At 47.4% G+C, this 21,871-nt stretch overlaps 2 pseudogenes; both read left to right on the top strand.

The window, feature by feature from the left end:
- The first annotated feature begins 7,209 nt into the window (after positions 1-7,209).
- LOC144829985 (18S ribosomal RNA) lies at positions 7,210-8,984 on the top strand (annotated as a pseudogene).
- Positions 8,985-9,661: 677 nt separating this feature from the next.
- LOC144829695 (28S ribosomal RNA) lies at positions 9,662-13,540 on the top strand (annotated as a pseudogene).
- Positions 13,541-21,871: the final 8,331 nt, after the last annotated feature.

Here is a 21,871-nt window from a genome sequence, read left to right as displayed (position 1 = left end):
TTTTTATACATATAAGTCACCTGTAGGCCCATAGGGCAAGATGCATTGTATTAAATAAGTTGGTCATATGATTTTACATGTCCAGGTAGTGAAAAACTCTCACTTTTGTTTTGCACTTTTGCAAGGCCTACCTCTCACATAGTATTGAGTTATGTAATATTACATTTAATAAGTGATAACGTTTGTTGGGGAGCAGGTTTGAATATCATGTTTGATGTCTGAGGGATTGTAAATTAAAACCGTCTTTATTGGTAAAGTCAGATTTTAAGTCTCAATTATGAAAATGCTACTTTTAGAAAGGGGGCATTTTTTGCACAAAATATTTAGTGCCTGTCCCTTGGTCACATGACTAGGTGCAATTGGCAGTTTGTCTTTGGGTATTCCTTCCAGATAGCCACACGCTAGAGGGTCTGGATGATGGCAGAATTGGACTTAATGAGCAAAGTGTAGCCGTCACCTATAATACTTGCATTTGGATCTGTGCCATTTTGGTGTTAAATAATTTATAACATTTTTAACTATTTTTCATAATTGGTTTATGATTTTTCTTGTGTTGTGCTTTCACATTACTAGTGTTTGAGTGCTACATAAATGCTTTACAGATTGCCTCTTATTTAATCCTGTCTACATTTGTCTTAAGCTACCAGAAGGCTAAGGACAGGTCAATTTAGTGACTATTTGTGATTTCCCCTGGCAAGGACAGTGGCTGTTGCTTGAGAAGGGCTCATACCCTCCTCAGTCAACACCCCATTTTCTCACACAACCCTCTTACATCATTTCTCACCATTGAATGTGTATGACTGTTCTGTCTAAACCCTATTAAGAATGATGTTTTTGAGAAATGTGTCAGACAGTCTTGGGCTTTTGCACTGAGCACACTCTTTGTTAGTCTGATTATTTGCTTTATACTTTGACTTTTTTGCTAGTTTGTCTATTGCTCTATAGATAGCCTTTTCTTACATTCTTCGAAGGCAGACTCTAAGTCAGTCCTCTTGCTAATCCATATTTAGTTCTGGCTGATCATTTGCCCTTCAGAGATTGATTTTATGTTAATTTTCTTGCACATTTTGATTATGACATCATATTGATATTTGAATTGCTAATTCCCCAACTAGCTAATTTTTTTCTAATGTAATGATTGTAATGATCATAGTTCTGAATAAAGCTTTATGGTTTGTCTCTATGTTTATTTGATTTGATTTGGACTCAGTTTTAAGAAGACTCCCAAGGTTTTGTGCAGGTTCAGATAGTGCAGATGCCATGTTTCGAACCTCTCATTTATTTAAATAGAATGTTGACAGATTTGTGGTGACAAATGTGACTGAGGATTTTATTAATCTAATTACCATAATTATTACTAATTAGCATAAATAATTTGTGAAAGCTTTGGTGGCAATAAGGTTGGAGGATTGTGAAGATTAATTCAGGAGTACCAGTACTCATCTTCTAATGAGTGGATTTGCTGTGTAGTAATAGGATTTTTGCATAGTGTGAGATGCCATGCGATATATGATATGTTATATTGATTTGTTGATTTACTTTGTGTTATGTGGACAAGTGAAGTTGGAACATATTGATATGTATTGTACATCGTTAAAATGCATTGTTGATCCATGTTTATTGAAGATATTGAGGTTTGTATGTGGTTTATATAAAAGTATCGAATTTATAGAGAACTCGATTAAAATAAATGTGTCTGCTTAATAGGTTGTGGTTCCAGGTTATTTTATAAGTTGAAGTTTATGAGATCCTTTATAGTTTAGTGCGAATGAGTACTAGTTAGGATTTGTGGTCTGTGCATAATTATAACATTCACAGATTCCACGTTGGGTTTGAATCACTGGTTGAAAAACATAGCATAGAGTACATGTAGGTATTATTGCAAGGTACTTACGATTAATTTGATTCCCTTACTATGTCCCGAAAGCAGACACATATTTATGTATTTTTGGTTTATCAACATTTTGCGTTTTGTGTTTCAGGTTTTGGTATGAAATTGTATTATTATTCATTACGTGTATTGTAAAGTTTGGTTGACGCAACAAGGGGTGAGCATATGTTAAAATACAAGATATCATCAGTTAGTGGAGAGGTTCCTCCTGCAGTGGGAAGTGCTGTATATGTACTGCTGTAGAAATATGGCTTACATACATGTGTCTGTTACTTAAAGAATAGCTTAATGGTACAAAGGGCAAGAAGAAGCGGCAATTTCCTGAGAAGGGTTTGTTAGATTTGTAGAAACGTGAGTATTTGAGGCATTTCACATTTGAGATTAAACCAATTTAGATCTAGATAAATGTAGATCTAGAGAAACAGAGGGAGTATTTGATAAAGAAAAGAACACTTAAAATTAAGCCTGGGCTTATCAGGCGTAGTGCCACTACGCGGAGTTCCACGGAGTTGCGAAAAACTCAGTGGAACTCCGCTTTGTTCCGCCACCCGCCTCCACAAAAGCAGGGCCTAGGGCCTGGGCTCCGGCAGGCCCCAGGGTGCAGGAGCCCACGTCCTGCAGCCAGCCGACGATCCGTGTGCCCAGGACAGGGTCCCTCCTGCCCGGGCAGGCTCCCAGATCCCCCCGGCCTGGCTGGGTTGAGAAGTAGGGACCAGACCAGGGACCTGGGCTACAGGCAGGGTCTGGGGTATGGGAGCCCCTGTCCTGCAGCTTGCTCAGGTTCCCTCTGTCCAGGATGGGGTCCCTGGTGCCCAGAAAGGCTCCCCCCGGCCGGGCTGGGTTCAGAAGCGGGGACCGTGTCCAGGGCCTGGGCTCCGGTCAGCCCTGGGGTGCGTGAACCCTTGTCCTGTGGCCAGATGAGGGTCTGGGTGCCCCATCACAGGGGTCCATCAGGCCAGGGCAGGCCTCCTCCGCTTCACCTACATTTCAAGGTGCCTGCAGGCCCCAGGTCAGAGTTCCATCGGCCCCCCTCGCATCTCCTTGCCGAGACCAGCTGAGGGCTCTGATGAGCCCCCGGGAAGCAGAGCCCCTGAGCCCTCCAAGGGCAGGTGGGAGCCCTTCCTTTAAGGTGCAGGGAGGGCTGATGGGCGTCCTTCGGGTCCAGCCATCTGGTCGCACCTTTTCCCCCTCGGCCATCTGGTCATGTGCAATGCTTTCCAATGGCACAACCAGATGGCCAGGCTTTCCTTGAAGTCCTGAGGAAGGCTTGTTTGCATCCACGATCCCAGCAATGGCTCCTGGAGATCGGGCGGGCCCAAGCCTTGGGTCCCCTCCATCACTCGGTGGGCATGAGTTAACAGAAAAAAGGTACTCTTCCTCCAGATTACTAGGAACATGGTACACTGGAACCCCTCATGGGCTGGGGGCTCCCAGTCGGTTACCAGATGGGCTAAGGCCAGGCAAGAACCTCTCCCCCTGTCCGGGGCTCCGTCCTCCAAGCTTGCCGCATGGTAAAGTGCCCGGTACAGGCGCCAACGGGCCCAGACGGTCCTCCTTTGGGCGCACGGGTCTGAGAGCTCTGGCCGGGGGCTCTCTACACTGGGTTCCGTCCTCGGCTCTGCCATGGGTGTGGGGCCCGTCAAGCGTTCCCCAGCTCGGCTTGCATTCAGGAGCTCCGGCAGGGGCCCTTGGTGGCCCTGGAGTGGAGGGTGCCCTCCAAAACCCAGGCTCCATCCTCAGGCCTACTGCATGGCAGGGCACCTGGGACATATGCCTGCGGAGGCCCCCCAGCGTGTGCCGGCCCAGGTCCTCCGGCCGGGCCTAGGGACAGGGCTCTGTCCCCCTGCTCCACCAATGTCCCAGGATGGGTGACCATCGGGCCTGGGCAAGCCTCCCTCCTGCTTCACCCGCCTGTCAAGGTGCCTGAGGGACCCCAGGTCAGAGGTCAGTTGAGGACCCCCACGCAAGCCCCAGACCCGAGGGCCAGCCAGGGTCTCTGAGCCCCCAGGATGCAGAGCCCCTGAGCCCTCCAAAGGGCAGGCGGGGCCCCTGCTGCGAAGGCTCGGGCGGACAGATTGGCATCCTTCGGACCCTGCCATTTGGTCACGCCTTTCTCCTCTGCCATCTGGTCACTCGGAATGCTTTCTAATGGGGTGACCAGATGGCCAGGCTGCCCTGGAGGTCCCGATGAGGTCTTGTTTGCCTCCTCGATCCCAACCATGGATCAAGGAGGACGGGCTCCTCCACGTCTTGGGTCCACTCAGTCTCGTGGTGCACATGGGTTACCAGAAAGCGGGGTACCCTTCCTCAGGATTACTAGTGACAAGGTACTCTGGATCCCCTCTTGGCCTAGCAGTCCTCAGCCGGTGGCTGGACGGACAAGGATGCCCCCCAGCTCGGGGCTCCATCCCCCGGGCCAACATCTGGCCTGTGCCCGAGAGCCCAGAGAGGGTCCAGGGGTCCTGGGCTCAGTCTCCTGATCTGCTGCTCCACCATGGGTCCAAGACGGGGTTCTGCCAGGACCAGGGAGCCTGGCCCTGCTTGGCTGGGTGCAAGGGCCCTGGGCTCCGTCCTGGCAGGGCACCTAGTACGTGGTCCTGTGGCCTTTGGTGGCCCCGTCCTGCACCTCTGGGTACGGGAGCCCCAATGGGGTCCAGGGAACCTGCCGGGCCTCTGGGAAGGGCACTTCCACCCTGGCGCCGTCTTCCGGGCTGCTGCTCTGCCAGGGGCCCGGGATGGCTTTCCATAGTACCCGTGGAGCAGTCCCCTGCTTGGCTGGGTTTAGGAGCTCCGGCCAGTGCCCCTGAGGGCCCCCAGGAGGACGGCCTCCCCATCACAAGTTCTTTCCTTGGGCCTGCCGCATGGCAGGGTGCACGGGAAAGGACCCTGCGGACCCAGGGAGGCGTCTCCTGTCCCTTTGGGCCTGGGATCCCTGCTGGGTCCAGGGGCCCGCTGGGCCCAGGGTCGTTTGCTCCAGCCCTGGGCCCCTTTCACCAGCCTGCTGCTCTGCCAAGCCCAAGATGGGGTTCTGTCGAGCCCAGGGAGCCTCCCCCTGCTTTGCTGGAATCAGGAGCTCTGGCCGGGGCACCTGAGGGCCCTGGGGAGGGTGGCCTCACCACCACTGATTCTGTTATTGGACCTGCTTTGTAGCAGGATGCTGGACGTGGTCCTGTGGGACCCAGGAGGCTTCCCCTGCGCCCTCGGCCCCGGAGCCCCGACGGGGTCCAGGGTCCCTGCCAGGCCCTGTGTCAGGTGCTCCAGCCCTGGGTCCCATCCCCCGGCCTGCTGCTTAGCCAAAAGCCTGAGACGGGTTACCGTCAAGCCCGGGGATCCTCCACCTGATAGGCTGGGGTCAGGAGCTCCAAACGGGGCCACTGAGGGCCCTGGGGATGATGCCTCCCCACCCCAGGCTCCGTCCTCAGGCCTGCCGGGTAGCAGGGTGCCCGGGACAGGACCCTGCAGGCCTAGGGAGGCTTCTCCTGTCCCGGTGGGCCTGGGATCCCTGCTGCGTCCGGGGGCCCCGTTGGGCACTGGGTCGTGTTCTTCAGCCCTGGGCCCCATCCACCGACCTGCTGCTCTGCCAAGCCAAAAATGGGGTTCTTTCGAGCCCAGGGAACCTCCCCCTGCATGGCTGGGATCAGGAGCTCTGGCCCGGGTCTCTGAGGGCCCTGGGGAGGGTGGCCTCACCACCACTGGCTCTGGTATTGGACCTTCTTTGTAGCAGGATGCCTGGGATGGGTCCAGCGGGACCTGGGAGGCTTCCCCTGCGCCCTCAGCCCGGGAGCCCCGATGGGGTCCAGGGTTCCTGCCAGGCCCTAGGTCGGGTGCTCCAGCCCGGGGCCACGTCCCCCCTGCCGCTTAGCCAAAAGCCTGAGATGGATTACCGCCATGCCTGGGGATCCTCCCCTAATAGGCTGGAGTCAGGAGCTTCAAACTGGGCCACTGAGGGCCCTGGGGATGGTGCCTCCCCACCCCATGCTCCGTCCTCAGGTCTGTCGGGTGGCAGTCCATCATTTCCTTTGGTTTTGCTTTGTTCGCCATAAGTTGGCAGGGTATGCTCAGACGTGAGTCCCTTGCTCACTTTGCCACTGGATTCAAGCAAGCCCGACTGAAGACGGCTGCAATGCCAGAAACCGGTCCTGGGAAGCTTGTTTCTGGTCCAGGGAAGGCATGACTTGGCAGTTCGGGCTGGACTGTTCCCATGAGGCACAGGGTCAGACTGATTTGCATATGGCCATTTCTGAACTGGGGTGGCAGAGTGGGCTAAAGAATGGTGATAGATTAACCCCAGATCAGTTGACTGGGGGTGAGTGCTTGTATTGTCAATGCTCCGTCCATCATTTCCTTTGGTTTTGCTTTGTTCGCCATAAGTTGGCAGGGTATGCTCAGACGTGAGTCCCTTGCTCACTTTGCCACTGGATTCAAGCAAGCCCAGCTGAAGACGGCTGCAATGCCAGAAACCGGTCCTGGGAAGCTTGTTTCCGGTCCAAGGAAGGCATGGCTTGGCACTTCGGGCTGGACTGTTCCCATGAGGCACAGGGTCAGACTGATTTGCATATGGCCATGTCTGAACTGGGGTGGCAGAGTGGGCTAAAGAATGGTGATGGATTAAACCCAGATCAGTTGACTGGGCGTGAGTGCGTGTATTGTCAATGCTCCGTCCATCATTTCCTTTGGTTTTGCTTTGTTCGCCATAAGTTGGCAGGGTATGCTCAGACGTGAATCCCTTGCTCACTTTGCCACTGGATTCAAACAAGCCCGGCTGAAGACGGCTGCAATGCCAGAAACCGGTCCTGGGAAGCTTGTTTCCGGTCCAGGGAAGGCATGGCTTTGCAGTTCGGGCTGGACTGTTCCCATGAGGCACAGGGTCAGACTGATTTGCATATGGCCATGTCTGAACAGGGGTGGCAGAGTGGGCTAAAGAATGGTGATGGATTAAACCCAGATCAGTTGACTGGGGCGAGTGCTTGTACTGTCAACGCTCAGTCCATCATTTCCTTTGGTTTTGCTTTGTTCGCCATCAGTTGGCATGGTACGCTCAGACGTGAGTCCCTTGCTCACTTTGCCACTGGATTCAAGCAAGCCCGGCTGAAGACGGCTGCAATGCCAGAAACTGGTCCTGGGAAGCTTGTTTCCGGTCCAGGGAAGGCATGGCTTGGCAGTTCGGGCTGGACTGTTCCCATGAGGCACAGGGTTAGACTGATTTGCATATGGCCATGTCTGAACTGGGGTGGCAGAGTGGGCTAAAGAATGCTGATGGATTAAACCCAGATCAGTTGACTGGGGGTGAGTGCTTGTATTGTCAATGCTCCGCCCATCATTTCCTTTGGTTTTGCTCTGTCTCAAAGATTAAGCCATGCATGTGTAAGTACACACGGCCGGTACAGTGAAACTGCATATGGCTCATTAAATCAGTTATGGTTCCTTTGATCACTTCATTTGTTACTTGGATAACTGTAGTAATTCTAGAGCTAATACATGCAGACGAGTGCTGACCTCCCAGGATGCGTGCATTTTTCAGACCAAGACCTATCTGGGCTCACTCGGCCACTTTGGTGACTCTAGATAACCTCAGGCCGATCGCACGTCCCAGTGACGGTGACAACACATTCGGATGTCTACCCTATCAACTTTCAATGGTACTTTCTGTGCCTATCATTGTGACCAGGGATAGAGGGGAATCAGGGTTCAATTCCAGCAATGGAGCCTGAGAAATGGCTACCACATCCAAGGAGGGCAGCAGGAGTGTAAATTACCCACTCCCGACTCGGGAGGTAGTGACGAAAAATAACAACCTAGGACTCTTTCGAAGCCCTGTAATTGTACACTTTTAATCCTTTAACGAGGATCCATTGGAGATAAAGTCTGGTGCCAGCAGCCGCAGTGATTCCAGCTCCAATAGTGTATATTAAAGTTGCAGGAGTTAAAAAGCTTGTAGTTGGATCTTGGGATCAAGCTGGCAGTCCGCAGCGAGGCGAGCTACTGCCTGTCACAGCCACTGCCACTCGGCGCCCCCTTGGGGTCCAAAGTGATTACTTTGAAAAAATGACAGTGTTCAAGGCAGGCCCGTCGCCTGAATACTTCAGCTAGGAATAATGGAATAGGACTCCGGTTCTATTTTGTTGGTTTTCAGAACTGGGGCCATTTTTAAGAGGGACAGCTGGGGCATTCACATTGTGCCGCTAGAGATTAAATTCTTGGACGGGCGCAAGATGAACCAACGTGAAAGCATTTGCCAAAAATGTTTTCATTATTCAAGAATGAAAGTCTGAGGTTCGAAGACGATCATATACAGTCGTAGTTCTGACCATAAACGATGCCGACAAGCGATCCGGCAGCGTTATTCCCATGACCTGCCGAGCAGCTTCCGGGAAACCAAAGTTTTTGGGTTCCAGGGGGAGTATGGTTGCAAAGCCGAAACATAAAGGAATTGACGGAAGGGCACCACCAGGAGTGGAGCCTGTGGCTTAATTTTCCTCAAAACAGGAAACCTCTCCCAGCCGGGACACAGAAAGGATTGACAGATTGATATCTCTTTCTCGATTCTGTGGGTGGCAGTGCTTGGCCAGTCTTAGATGGTGGAGTGATTTGTCTGGTTAATTCTGATAACAAACAAGACTCCACCATGCTAACTAGTTACGCGAGCCCCAGCGGTCGGCGTCCAACTTCTTAGAGGGAAAGTGGCGTTCATCCACATGAGATTGAGCAGTAACAGGTCTGTGAAGCCCTTAGATGTCTAAGGCTGCCTGTGCGCTACACTGAAAGGATCAGCATTTTTCTACCCTTCGCAGATAGGTGAGGGTAACCTACTGAACCCCGTTTGTGATAGGGATTAACATTGCAATTATTTCCCATGAACGAGGAATTCCCAGTACATGCAGGTCAAATGCTTGCTTTTGATTAAATCCCTGTCCTTTGCACATACTGCCCGTCGGTACTACCGATTGGATGGTTTAGTGAGGTCCTCGGATCGGCCCCGCTGGGGTCGGTAAGGGCCCTGGTGGAGTGCCAAGAAGACAATTAAACGTGACTATCTAGAGGAAGTTAAAGTCGTAACAACGTTTCTGTAGGTGAACCTGCAGAAGGATCATTTATGGCGGAGCGACCCGAGCAACAGACAGTGCCAGTTCAAAACCCTTGGCCGCCTCCAGCTAGCACACCCAACACAGGGCCTGGTCCTGCCCTCGCATGCCCCAGCTGGCACAGCAGTCCGTGGCCGCATAGGGTGCTTGGGTGAGGACCGGGTATTGGTGGGTCTTTCTCCGCCCGGGGAAGGACCTGACCAACCAATGCGTGAGGGACAGGTGACCCCTGGCTGTCTTAATGGGAGGGGCTCAGCCGTGGGCCGTCACAGGGTTAGCTCCACTTCCCTTTGTCCCCCCACAATGTCAGACCCCCGATTGCTCGTGGCAGAGTCCCTCACCGGGTCCTGTCATGGAGGTATGAAGCTGGCGTGCCTAGTCCTGCTTCCCCACCCCGGCGGGGGCGGTATCTGGTCTGCCCTGGGCCCATCTTGGGGTACCTGGCCGAGTGCTGCACGGGCTGTCTGTAGTGACCCACAGGCTGCCTGAGCGCACATGCCTAGGGTGCACACCTCCACGGCTGGCTTACCGGGGAGGGCAAACCACCTCCAGATCAGATCTGGGCAGAGAGGGCGCACATCGCCGGGACACCGGGACCCTGCTTTGGCAGGGGCCTGTCCTTCCCCTTGCTGTTCCCCCCGACGCTTTGGGATTTTTTCCGACTATGACCTCTGATCAGACGTGGCGATCTGCTGAATTTAAGCATATTACTAAGTGGAGGAAAATATACTAATCAGGATTCCCCCACCAGGCGGCAGGCATGGGAAGTGTGGCATACAGAAGACAGACACCCCAGCATCGCTTAGGGGGCCCAAGTCCTTCTGATCGAGGCTAGCGCCCCCCGGACACCAGGATTGGGTCTTCTTGGGGTCAGTTTGCTTGGGAATACAGCCCAAAGGAGGTGGTAAACTCCATCTAAGGCTAAATACAGGTGCAAGACCGATACCCAACCAGTACCGTAAGGGAAAGTTGAAAAAAACTTTGAAGAGAGAGTTCAAGAGGGCGTGAAACCATTGAGAGGTAAACGGGTGGGGTCCGTGCAGTCAGCCTGGAGGATTCAACACAGCAGTAAAGTTCATGGCCCGGGAGTGCCAGATTCCCTCTGTGGGACCGATGCCCAGGTCCTACCCGGCCCCCACAGGGTGCATTTCCTCCGTGATGGTGCGCAGCGACTGGCTTTGGGTCAGCTGGGAAGGCTTTTGGGTGGCAGGTGGCCCTTCGCTCTGGCGGAGATTGCCATGTCCGCAGGGCAGAGAGAGATTTGACTGCCTCGGCGCCCTCCCCTTGGGGTGCGCCGAGGTGGGGAAGGGGGAACGGAGCCCCCTGCTCTCGGCGCAACATTTGACTGGGGCAGACTGTGCTCAGTGTGCCCCGACCATGTCGCGCTGCTGGGTGGGGAGGCCCATGCCAGGCGCCAGGGGTCTGCGGCAATGTTGGCTACCCACGTGAGGTGTCTTGAAACATGGAACAAGCAGTCAAACAAAGTCAGAGTCAGAGGGCCGAGCGAAACCCTGTGGTGCAATGAAGGTGAGGGCCAGCGCACGCCGGCAGAGGTGGGATCCCTCCGCACTTCCAGCAGCAGGCGCACCATCGGCCCCTCTCGCCCGCTCCGTCGGGGAGATGGAGCATGAGTGTGGATGTGGGTGATAGGACCCGAAAGATGGTGAACTATGCCTGGGCAGGGCGAAACCAGAGGAAACTCTGGTGGAGACCCGTATCTGTCCTGACGTCAAACGAGTATAAGGGAGAAAGACTAATCAAACCATCTAGTAGCTGGTTCTCTCTGAAGTTTCCCTCAGGATAGCTGGCGCTGGGAGCCCCCAGTTTTATTTGGTAAAGCGAATGATTAGAGGTCTTGGAGCCGAAACGATCTCAACCTATTCTCAAAATTTAAATGGGTCAGAAGCCAGCTGGCTTGGAGCTGGGCATGGAATGCGAGGGCCTAGTGGGCCATTTTTGATAAGCTGAACTGGTGCTGCGAGATTAACCGAACTCCAGGTTAAGACGCCAAATGCCGATGCTTATCGACCCCAGAAATGGTGTTGGTTGATATAGACAGCAGGACGGTGGCCATGGAAGTCAGAATCCGCTAAGGAGTGTTAATGTTAATGTTATTGGTGCTTATAGAGCTCTAACGGTTACCCAAAGGTGTCCTGGTGCTGTGCGAAGGCCTACTGATGACTAAAGCGATATGGGTTTTAACAAGATTAGTTTGAAAAAAGCCATGTTTTTAGTGCCTTCCTAAAGGCCAGAAGGTTGGTCATGCATCTCAATTGTAGTGGAAGGGCGTTCCATGCTTTGGCCGTATTGGCTACAAAGCTTCTGCCACTCCCGTTGACTTTTTTCACCAAGGGCACCACCACAAATTTTGCATCTGATGACCGCATTGCTCTTTTTGGTGTACACCAGTGAAGCAGTGGAGACGCTGTTTTAAAAAGTACGGCCCGGTTCCTTGAAGGGCTTTAAAGACCTAACATAAAGCCTTGAACTGAGTGTGCTTCTTGACTGGTAGCCAATTACGTTTTTTTACTTTGGCTGAGATTGATTCAAACTTTGGTGTGCCTGTGAGGCGTCTGGCCGCAGCGTTCTACAGGAGCTGTAGTTTGTTCATAGATCCTTCATGGCTCTTGAGTTATAGACTGTTGCAGTAGTCTAATCTGGACATTATTAACGTGGTAACAACTGTTTATTTTGCATCTTTGGGTAGTAGTGGCATTATTTTTTTGCACGATCTGAGGATATATGACGTCGAAGAAGCCACTGTATTCACCTGGTCCCTGAAACTAAGTTTATCATCTATCCACACTCCCAGGTTCTTCACCTTCCTAATAGGAATGGGGAGTGGGTCTGAAGCCTCCGGCCATCAACAATCAGGGGTCCAGAAATTGGGGTTGTTACCGATAAACACATCCTCCGTTTTACTGGAATTGAGTTTTAACCAATTTTGGGCCATCCATACACCCACGGCATTCATGCAGTCCTGCAACCCGGACGCAGTTTTCTAGATCACTTCTGGCTGCATAGCCACCACAATTTAGGTGCCATCCACGTAGGAAGTCAAAATGAAGCCAAAGGATTCAATCAGGGGGCCAGTGAGGACACATAAATATTAAAAAAGTGTTGGGCTTAATCACGACCCCTGCGGCACTCCACAGGTTAAAGAAAATGATTCTGCTTCAAATTCATCCTGGGCCACCATTTGCGTTCTGTCAGAGAGAAAGGATTTGAGTAGTTTCCAGGCAATGACCTTGAATCCTATCTCAACCAATCAGTCCATCAGCAAAGCAAGATGGACCATATCAAATGCCACCGACAGATCCAACATGATCAATACGGCATTCCCTCCCTGGTCAAGAATGGTCCTAATCTCTTCTGTGGACTTGAGGAGCGCTATTTCCGTGCTGTGACCCTCTCTAAAATCATACTGGGTTGGGTTCAATGTGTAACAACTCGCCTGCTGAATCAACTAGCCCTGAAAATGGATGGCTCTGGAGCGTCGGGCCCATACCCCTCTGTCGACAGCGCTAAGAGCCGTCGGGGCTAAGCCACGACTAGTCAGCGGGCCATTGCAGTGCGCACGGAAGCCTGGGGTGAGGGCCTGGGTGGAGCAGGTACAGATCTTTGTGGTAGTACCAAATATTCAAATAAGAACTTTGAAGGCTGAAGTGGAGAAGGGTTCCATGTGAACAGCAGTTGAACATGGGTCAGTCAGTCCTAAGAAATGGGCGAGCACCATTCTGAAGGAACAGGCAATGTCCTTTGTTGCCCTTGGCCAATTGAAAGGGAGTTGGTTTCAGATCCCCAAACCCAGAGTGGCGGAGACGGGCACCCTCATGGCATCCAGTGCAGTAACGCAAACAATCCCGGAGAAACTGCGGGAGCCCCTGGGAAAGTTTTCTCTTCTTTGTGAAGGGCAGGGCACCCTGGAATGGGTTCACCCCGAGGGATGTGCCTGAGCCTTGGAAAGCTTTGCGGTTATGGCAGCATCCAGTGAGCTCTCGCTGGTCCTTGAAAATCCGGGGAAGATGGTGTATATCTCGCGCCAGTCCGTGCCCCTATCCACAGTAGGTCTCCAAGGTGAACAGCCTCTGGCATGTTGGAACAATGTAGGTAAGGGAAGTTGGGAGTCAGATCCGTAACTTTGGGATAAGGATTGCCTCTAAGGGCTGGGTCAGTCGGGCTGGGGCTCGAAGCAGGGCTGGGCACACACCGCAGCTGGACTTGGCGGCGGGGACTCTGGATGCGAGCCAGTGGGCCCTTCCTGTGGATCATCCCAGCTGAGGTGGTTGCCTCTCCCTGGCGCCTAGCAGCTGTCTTAGAACTGATACGGACCAGGGAAATCCAACTGCTTAATTAAAACAAAGCATTGCGAAGGACCGAGGCGGGTGTTGACGCAATGTGGTTTCTGCCCAGTGCTCTGAATGTCAATGTGAAGAAATTCAATGAAGCGTGGGTAAATGGCGGGAGTAATTATGACTCTCTTATCATGGGGTAGTTCCTTGCGATTTAAACCTGGTTAGGATGGCGAAAGGAGGTGCTGTCTTTTCTAGAAATCATTAACCTCCTTACTGACTCTGACAACCCATCACAAGCTTCAAACAATGCAATAAGTAACAATGACTCAGGTCACGATATAGCACCTAGTTCACCACCGGTAGCAGACGAAGACATAACAGTAGACCTCAGCAAAACCATCAAATCTGTGGCCTTCTCAGTCAAGAATGACATTGTTACAACCAACTTTGAAAGTCTACCTGATGTGTACGAGCTCAGCAAATAATTGAATAAAAAGAAAAGTGATTACACAAAGAAAGTCACATATTAGAAATACCCAAAAGAAAAGTATCATTCTGACTTGTGTGAAGACATTTTGGGAACAATTAAAGAACTAAGAAAACCTGTCTCTAACAAGCATAAAGACTTCTATCACCAAACCTATTCCTCAAAGTGTGACAAAGAAGCTGAATAGCATAATATTGCATGCCATTATGCCAAATGCAAAGGAAGACCTCAAAAAGGAGATCCGCAATTCCTGTGCAGCTTCTGTAACCTTAGATTCGGATCAAAGATTAGAGTTTCAGAACATGCTCAGCATGCCCACCCAAGAGCGCAAAATGAGGCTGGACTAGTAGCTCTAGCAAGCAGCAAACCATCAAAATTATGGTCACAGGAAGAAATACCGCTATTAGCCGAATTGAAAAAGGTGTATGAGAACAAGAGAAACATTAATGCACTGATTGTTCCGCATTTTGACAATAAAAACATAAAACAAATTGCAGAAAAGAAGAGATTGAAGAGATAAGAGCAGAAAATTGGCAAAGGATGTACTGCAAGCATCAAATATCTCTGAGAATGACTCCTGCGATGAACCAGAGATTTCAGTAGAAGTAATAACGGAAAGGCGCAGAGACTTAATAAATCGGAAACGAACGCCAACAATAAAATACTTTGATGAACTGAACAATAGAATCACCGAAGTCGAGAAGTACATCAAAAACATCCAGCATCACAATGCTGCTATGGATCTGATGGATGAGATAGTGACTTATATCTCAGAAAACACCAATGATATAAGGCCTGTACCAGCAAATTGTACCGTACCAACGAGCGAACCCAATAATGAGCCTATGAACTATGCTCAAGATGAGAAACAGATTGCCTCAATACAAAACTAGATAGCCAAAAAAGATTAGAAAAATGGAAGGCTCAATCGGGCACACAAGAACAATTGTGCAAAAGCAAGGGGCAGCTACATAAAATACCAGGCAATGTTTAAAAAAGACAAAAAGAAAATTGCACTGGTGGGGCAGAAGAAGCCACCTGCCAATTCAGTGCTGATGAAATCATTCAATATTATAAAGACATAATTGAAAAAGAAAATAATAAAAAGCCCAAATTCATCCCAATTGATCGGATACCGAATGAATGGGAAATTGGAAGACTGTGTAAAGAAATGACACTGCTCGAAATAACTAAAGCCTTCGATGAATCAGATTTAAAGGAAGCAGTGAGGCCTGACAAGAGTGCATAACAAGCAACCAAGTGTGCTGCCAAGAATCTTATTGTCTTGGTTATCGATGCAAAGAGTACCAGAAAGTATTAAAAAGAACCGGTCGATATTAATACCTAAGAATGTACCAATTAGCGAACTTAAAAAAATCAGTTATTGGCGACCAATTACTATTTGTACGGCATTCATGAAGTTGTTCACGAAAATACTAACTAAAAGACTCACATATTTTGTTGAATTTGAGTACGAGACAAAAAGGCTTCATGAAGGTGAGAGGTAGTCTAAAAAATCTGACTTCCGCAAAACATAATAAAAGGGGCATGAAAGAACAGAAATTCATTAGCAGTGGAGTTCATAGATATCTCAAAAGCCTTTGACTCTGTCAGCCATGGTCACATTTTACAGAGTCTTGAAAGGCAGAGAGTTCCATCATGCATCAGAAACATAATAGAAGACTTATACACTGACTCAACAACATTTTTCGAGGGAAAAAAAATGACGCAACTCCAGAAATATCAATGAAGTTGGGAGTTAAGCAAGGTGACTCTTTACCCCCACTGTTGTTTAACATTGCCATTGATCCTTTGAACCGTGATCTTCAGAAAAACGGCAAGGGCTTCACATTCAGCTCCAATGGTCTCATTAAGCAAATCACCGCTCTTGCTTTTGCCGATGACATCGCAGTACTCAGCAGCACCTGGGAAGGAATGAGTACAAATCTAAAAATCATTGAAAAATTCATTAAAACAACAGGCTTAAAACTTAATGTGAAAAAAAACACATGGATTTTATATAAGTCACCATAAAGATAAGTTCCTGGTTAACAACTGGAAATCATGGCAATTTGAAAAACAAAATATTGAACACATTCATCCAGGAGAAAGTGAGAGATACCTCAGATTGAACTTTGATCCATATACCGGCCATTCAAGCAACAACAAAATTAATGAGGTTCTTGTTGACTGGGCTCAAAAACTCGACAATCTACCACTTAAGCCAATATTTGATTCCTAAACTGTTATTTAAACCGGAAATGACAGGAACAGAAGCTAAAACTTAAAACATTCTGGATAAAACAATAAAAAAGTATGTCAAACTATTCCTACTCCTACCTGCATACACATGTGATCGTCCCCTGTATTAAAAAAGATCCTTTGGGGGCCTCAGTATACCAAAGTTATGTACCACAATTGGTCTAAACAAAGTCAATAGCTTATTGTATCTCAGGGAAGCCCCAGCTCTGTAGATAGCTCATTCGTTCATGTATGCAGGAGAAGTAATCAATGAAAAAATTGATAGCATCATCAAAATACACAAACTCAACATTTTAGACAGTAGATTCTGAGTTATGAATTGTATTTGGTAGCAACATATGATTGGAGGAAAGAGGAATTTGAGAAATGGGCAAATCTCCCTGTCCAAGGTGATGGTATAAAATACTTAGCAAGTAATCCAACCTCAAATTTCTGGATCAGCAAACATAATAAAATGAAAGAAAATCAATACATAGCTGTGCTGATGTTGAGAGCAAATGTTTTGTATACTAGATAAACCATCACAAGGATAATAAATCGTACATTTGCTAGTTGTAGATACTGCAAAGATGTGTGTGAAACAATTTCATATATTTCAGGTGCATGTCCTAAAACCAAGGGCATAATGATAAAAAGGCCTAGCAAAGTGTTGGATTTGCTCATTGATAGAGCAAAAAGGTGTGGGTGGATGACATACAGGGAACCTCATGTTAAATATAGTCAAGGTGAACTAAGAAAACCAGACATAGTGTTCACCAAACCTGCTGTAAGGATTGATGTTTCAATTCATTATGAAAACTCACAGAATTCCCTTTAATTAGAGTTCAAGAGTAAAGTTAAATACTATCAGGATCTATTGCAGCAAATCAAAGATCTTACCAACTGTAACACTGAAAAATGTTGTGGCTTTAGTGTCGGATGTCGGGGTATTTGGCCTCAATGTAATGATGTTGCTCTGGCTGATCTTGGTCTGCAAATGTTGTTCCCATTCAAGAAGAATGTTTACCTGACTACTTTAATGGACACTCTTAAAATGTGCCACGTATTCATGGACAATTGCATTTCAAGCTAAATGCTAAGATGTACACTATCGTACATCACACATTTGACTCTTTTAAAACATATTGTTTTAAAATGTTAATTCATTTATATTTAAATATGGTTAAACAGTTACATAATAGTTTATAGTTGACACAAAAATTAGCATAGATGTGGATTTTATAGATGTGAATTTTTATAGCTGTGTATGTTCTAGCTAGATGTGCAATTTATAGATGTGTATTTTTATAGATGTGTGCTTATGATTATTTAGATACCAAAGTGTACATCATGATTATTGAAATGTCTTGAATAAAGAATAGGTCTCAAATAATTACATACACATAATCACTACATATTGCATTGATTTTTGATGTCCTGCTAATCATACTTAATCTCACAGGGCTGTTCGTAGACAATTTTATATTGTTTGAATAGTATTGCACGGTGTACTATCTCTGGCCAATACGTGATCCCAGTTCCAGTGAGTCTAGCTAACAGTGTGGCTGTACTCCGGAGCAAATGAATGTTGCATTGTTAGAAGCAAAACCAATTTGACGCTGATGGGCCGCATATTAACCCAGAATGAGCCACTGCGAGGTGGTAAAGAATAGCCAAATACCTCGTCATCTAATTAGTGACGCGCATTAATGGATGAACGGGATTCCCACTGTCCCTATCTATTATCTCGCGAAACCACAGCCAAGGGAACGGGCATGGCAGATTCAGTGGGGAAAGTAGGTACTGTTGAGCTTGACTCTAGTCTGGCACTGTGAAGAGACATGAGCGGTGCAGGATAAGTGGGAGGCCCTCTGGCCGCTGGTGAAATACCACTACTCTTATAGTTTTTTCACTTATCAGGTGAGGTGGGGAGGTCGGGCAGGACCCGGCCCTCCGTCGCCAAGCATGTGGCAGGCGGGGTACGTGCTCCATGGCCACCGGCAGGTTGCCCCGGGGCTGATCCAGACCGGAGTCTGGTCGATCGGGCAAGGTTGGGCCTATGTGGCGACTCCGTTGGAAACAACCGACCGTAGCCCTGGTGAAGTTTTCCGAGCCTTTGAGCAGCAGGGCCCCGGGCACATTCCTCCCCCACTACAAGGTATTGGGGAGGGGATGCTACCCCGGTACCGCCGTGGGGTTCAGAGGACTTGGCAGGTGCTCTGGAGGGCCCCGCTGGGCCTACAGATGGGTGCCCCAGTCCTGATCACGCCCACATGCTTCCTACTACATGCCTGGGATGGGAGTCCCTCATGTCCGGGCAGACTCCCAGATCCCCCTCCCCAGCCTGGCTGGGTTGAGAATCAGGAACTGGGCCTGGTGCCTGGGCTTCAGGTAGGCCCTGGGGTGCTGGAGCGCTCATCCTGCCGGCTTCCAATGGTCTGTCTGCCCAGGAAAGGTGGTCCCTGGTGCTCGGGGAGGCTCCCCCAGCCTGACTGGGTTTAGAAGCAGGACAGGTTCTGGTGCCTGGGCTCCGGCGGGCCCTGGGGTGTGGGAGCTCCTGTCCTGTGGCTTGCCGAGGGTCCGGGTGCCCATGATGGGGGTCCATCGGGCTAGGGCAGGCTCACTGCCTGGCTGGGTTCAGAAGCAGGGACCTGGCCGGGGGGTGGGAGGTGGCTGTTTAACTCCGCTCCTCTGTGGGGTAGGAGTTTTGCCTATACTCTGCTTTCATAGTATAGTGCGGAGTAGGCAAATCTCTGCACACTCCGCTGGCGGAGCGGAGTTCTCTGCCTGCTCCTACTTAAAATGTAAAAGAACATCGATAAGTTTAATTTTTTATTTGGTTTACCACTAGTTGAGAAAAGTATATTATGAAGAACAAAGGAATGACAATACAGAGAGAAAGATCTCAATGTAGATCAATGAAACATGGTACCTTCTCAGAGTCCACATGTTCAAGTAGTGAAGCCGAGGTTTCAGAAGGGAAGGAAAAGAAGGCTCAGATACCAACAATTAGTATCCTTATTTAGCCTCTTGTCAGAAAAGAATTCAGAAAGGCAATCAGAGAAAAGGGAGAAGGTAATTAGGGAGAGGCCATGTTCCTCAAGAATTTATGAGAAGTTGGTAATAGATAAGACACCTACTGTTAATTTATCTAAGAGGAATATCACAAATATAGCAAAAGAAATATTAGATAAGGGTCTTAGTTTTGTTCCAACAATCAGGATTAACAAAAATTTGAGATGGTGCCAGATTTGAAGTCTTTTTGAAGGAACGGAGAGAACCCCGATACTTCATTGATTGGATCTGAGGCTCAAATTCCCATTTACTTCCTCTTTATCCCATGTGGAGAAGGAATTTGAAGTTTTTGAAAGGATATTAGAGAAAGAGATTCGAAAATTCCAGATTCATCCAAAATCGGAGCCCAGTAATCCTTTGAGAGAACACAGAATGGCATTGAAATCTTTGAGTGAGGATCTTCCAATTACTATCAAACCTACTGATAAAGGCTGTGGAGTGGTTATATTTGACACCTCTGATTATGAAAAAAGGGTTTTGAAATTATTAATCGTGCAGGAACATTATAAAAATGTTAAACAAGTGAGGTTAGATAAAAGGGAATTGTTAAAGCTTTTGGATGAAGCAAATGAGAAATATTGGATCTGTGAAGAGAATATAGATTCTCGAAACAACAAGACAGTAGGACTCCTGCAATATAGGGATTACTCAAGATCCATAAAAATATGAAAGATCCACCACTCAGGCCAATTGTATCTTGTCTTAAAATCTTTGTTGGAGCCTCTTAGCTAATATGAAAGGATTCTTTTTTAAAACCGTGGGTGACTCTACAAAAATCTTACAACAAAGATTCAGCACATATGATCTCCAAAGTAGAGAGTTGGAATTTGCTACATGCAATGAGTTTCTAGTCACATTACACATGGAAGCTCTTTATATAAATATCCCTCAGAATAATACCATCAGGGTTATTAAGGACATTTTGTAGGAATCTTGTATCCAGTGACATGGCATAGAGCTTCTTGCAAAATGTCTGACAATGATTTTGAAGAATAATGATTTTTATTTAAGGATGACCACTTTATGTAGTGGAAAGGGACAAGCATGAAAACCACATGTGCTCCCTGCTTGGTAGGAGAGTTTGAGAAAAAGCATGTACATAATGAGGTTGCTCTTTTTTGAAAATTTAAGACATTGGTGCATTTTAATAGATGTCATTTGTTTGATATGGATGATATATAACTTGGCTGAACTTGGGTCAGCAATTTAAGATTCATTGCTACTCAAAGTAAGAATAAGTCTGATTTTCTGGATACATCTATTAAAGACGTTTTGGGCTACTTTGTAAGTGGAGCATTTTTAGGAAACCCACAGATTCGAATACTTTGTTGCACTTCTCAAGCTATCTCCTTAACAGACACATTTCTTCACCGATGGATGATTATAATAACCATTCAGAGATTTTAGGAAGGAAATTACAGGAAAGGGGTTATCCCAAAAATTTGATTAGCCACTGCTTCAAAGGGGATAAATATTAGGATAGAGCGATGTTGAGGGACAATAAGAGAGAAGATAAGGCGGAGAGGGTAGTTTTTGTAAGTAACTTTTCAGGTGCTAGCAATAGTGTGAAAAATATTATTAACAGACATTAGAATATTTTAAATAGTGGAAAACCTGGGAAAATGCAGAAACCGCTCTTGCCTTTCAAAGAAATATCAATTTTAGTAATTAATTGGTTCATAATAAAGAGAACAGCAACCATGAGGACTTGTGGATGTAAATAAGAAAACAGTAGTAGGAAATTATAGCTGTGAGGAGTGCTATGTATCAACAAAACAAGTTCAGAAAAAAGGGCACAAATCTAGTGGAATACCACACAAAAGGCAGTCATTTTCAGCAATAGAGATAAAATGTCACTCTATAATAAAGATGATTTGGCATATTTGGATGCAGAACTTGGAAAACGGGCTCATTATGCATATGAAACACTTGAAAACGTGTAAATTTCATTTATCTAGAAGAATGTGTGAAACTTTTAGAATGAGAGTGACTGAATGTGAGTTGCAGAAACAAAACATTATATTTTCACGAGATAATTTGAAAGAATAAATGTGAGTAGAGACTGGGATAATGTAACAAGGTAGAGAGATGAATGAACAGAAGTATGAAAAATAAAAAAAGCAAAAATCAAATGTAGTCAGGGGTTTCAGCGAGTCTGAATGATAAAGTGAGGGTTGAAAAAGTGTTGCCATTGAAAGAAGTCCCTGGAGGAGCATCTGTGCATGTACCCTGGACCAGAGGGGCATTATGGAGATTTACAAAGAATGCCCCTAAGCTTAGCAATGAGCCAGAATAGGGACCATTTCAAAAGTGCTTTAGGAAGATCTAGATGCATTATTTTCAATTGTTGCAGCGTTGCAGAGGCCCATAGGAGAACTGTGTAGAGAAAGTCCTAGGTTTAAACCATCTCTGATTGTCATACTGAAGTATACTAAGCTTACTAAGCATCTAAAAGGTAACGTTTCACAGAAACAGTTTAATTGATCCAAAATATATGAAAACACGGTTAAAATGCAGATGAGTCGCTTCATACATAATAAGGGATATTGATGCAGAGTTACAGACAACATAGTAGGATTGATGACCAAGCAAAAGAAGATATGTCAGGAATTATATCTGCTTTGGCGTTGGGTTTGTGTCCAGAATTCAGCACACATCTTCTGTAGAATGTGATGAGTTGGCAGGTCAAATCTTTGGATTAAATCGTGGCATAAATGAAGTATTGTAGTGATTATTGTGATGCAAGACAAAAATTGATCTAAGGAAACGTTGATAGTGAGTCAGTCAAAAATCTTTCAAA

The sequence above is a fragment of the Lissotriton helveticus genome, chromosome 4_1 (assembly GCF_964261635.1).
Source record: "Lissotriton helveticus chromosome 4_1, aLisHel1.1, whole genome shotgun sequence".
Lineage (NCBI taxonomy): Eukaryota > Metazoa > Chordata > Amphibia > Caudata > Salamandridae > Lissotriton > Lissotriton helveticus.
This window is presented reverse-complemented; position numbering and strand designations above follow the sequence as displayed.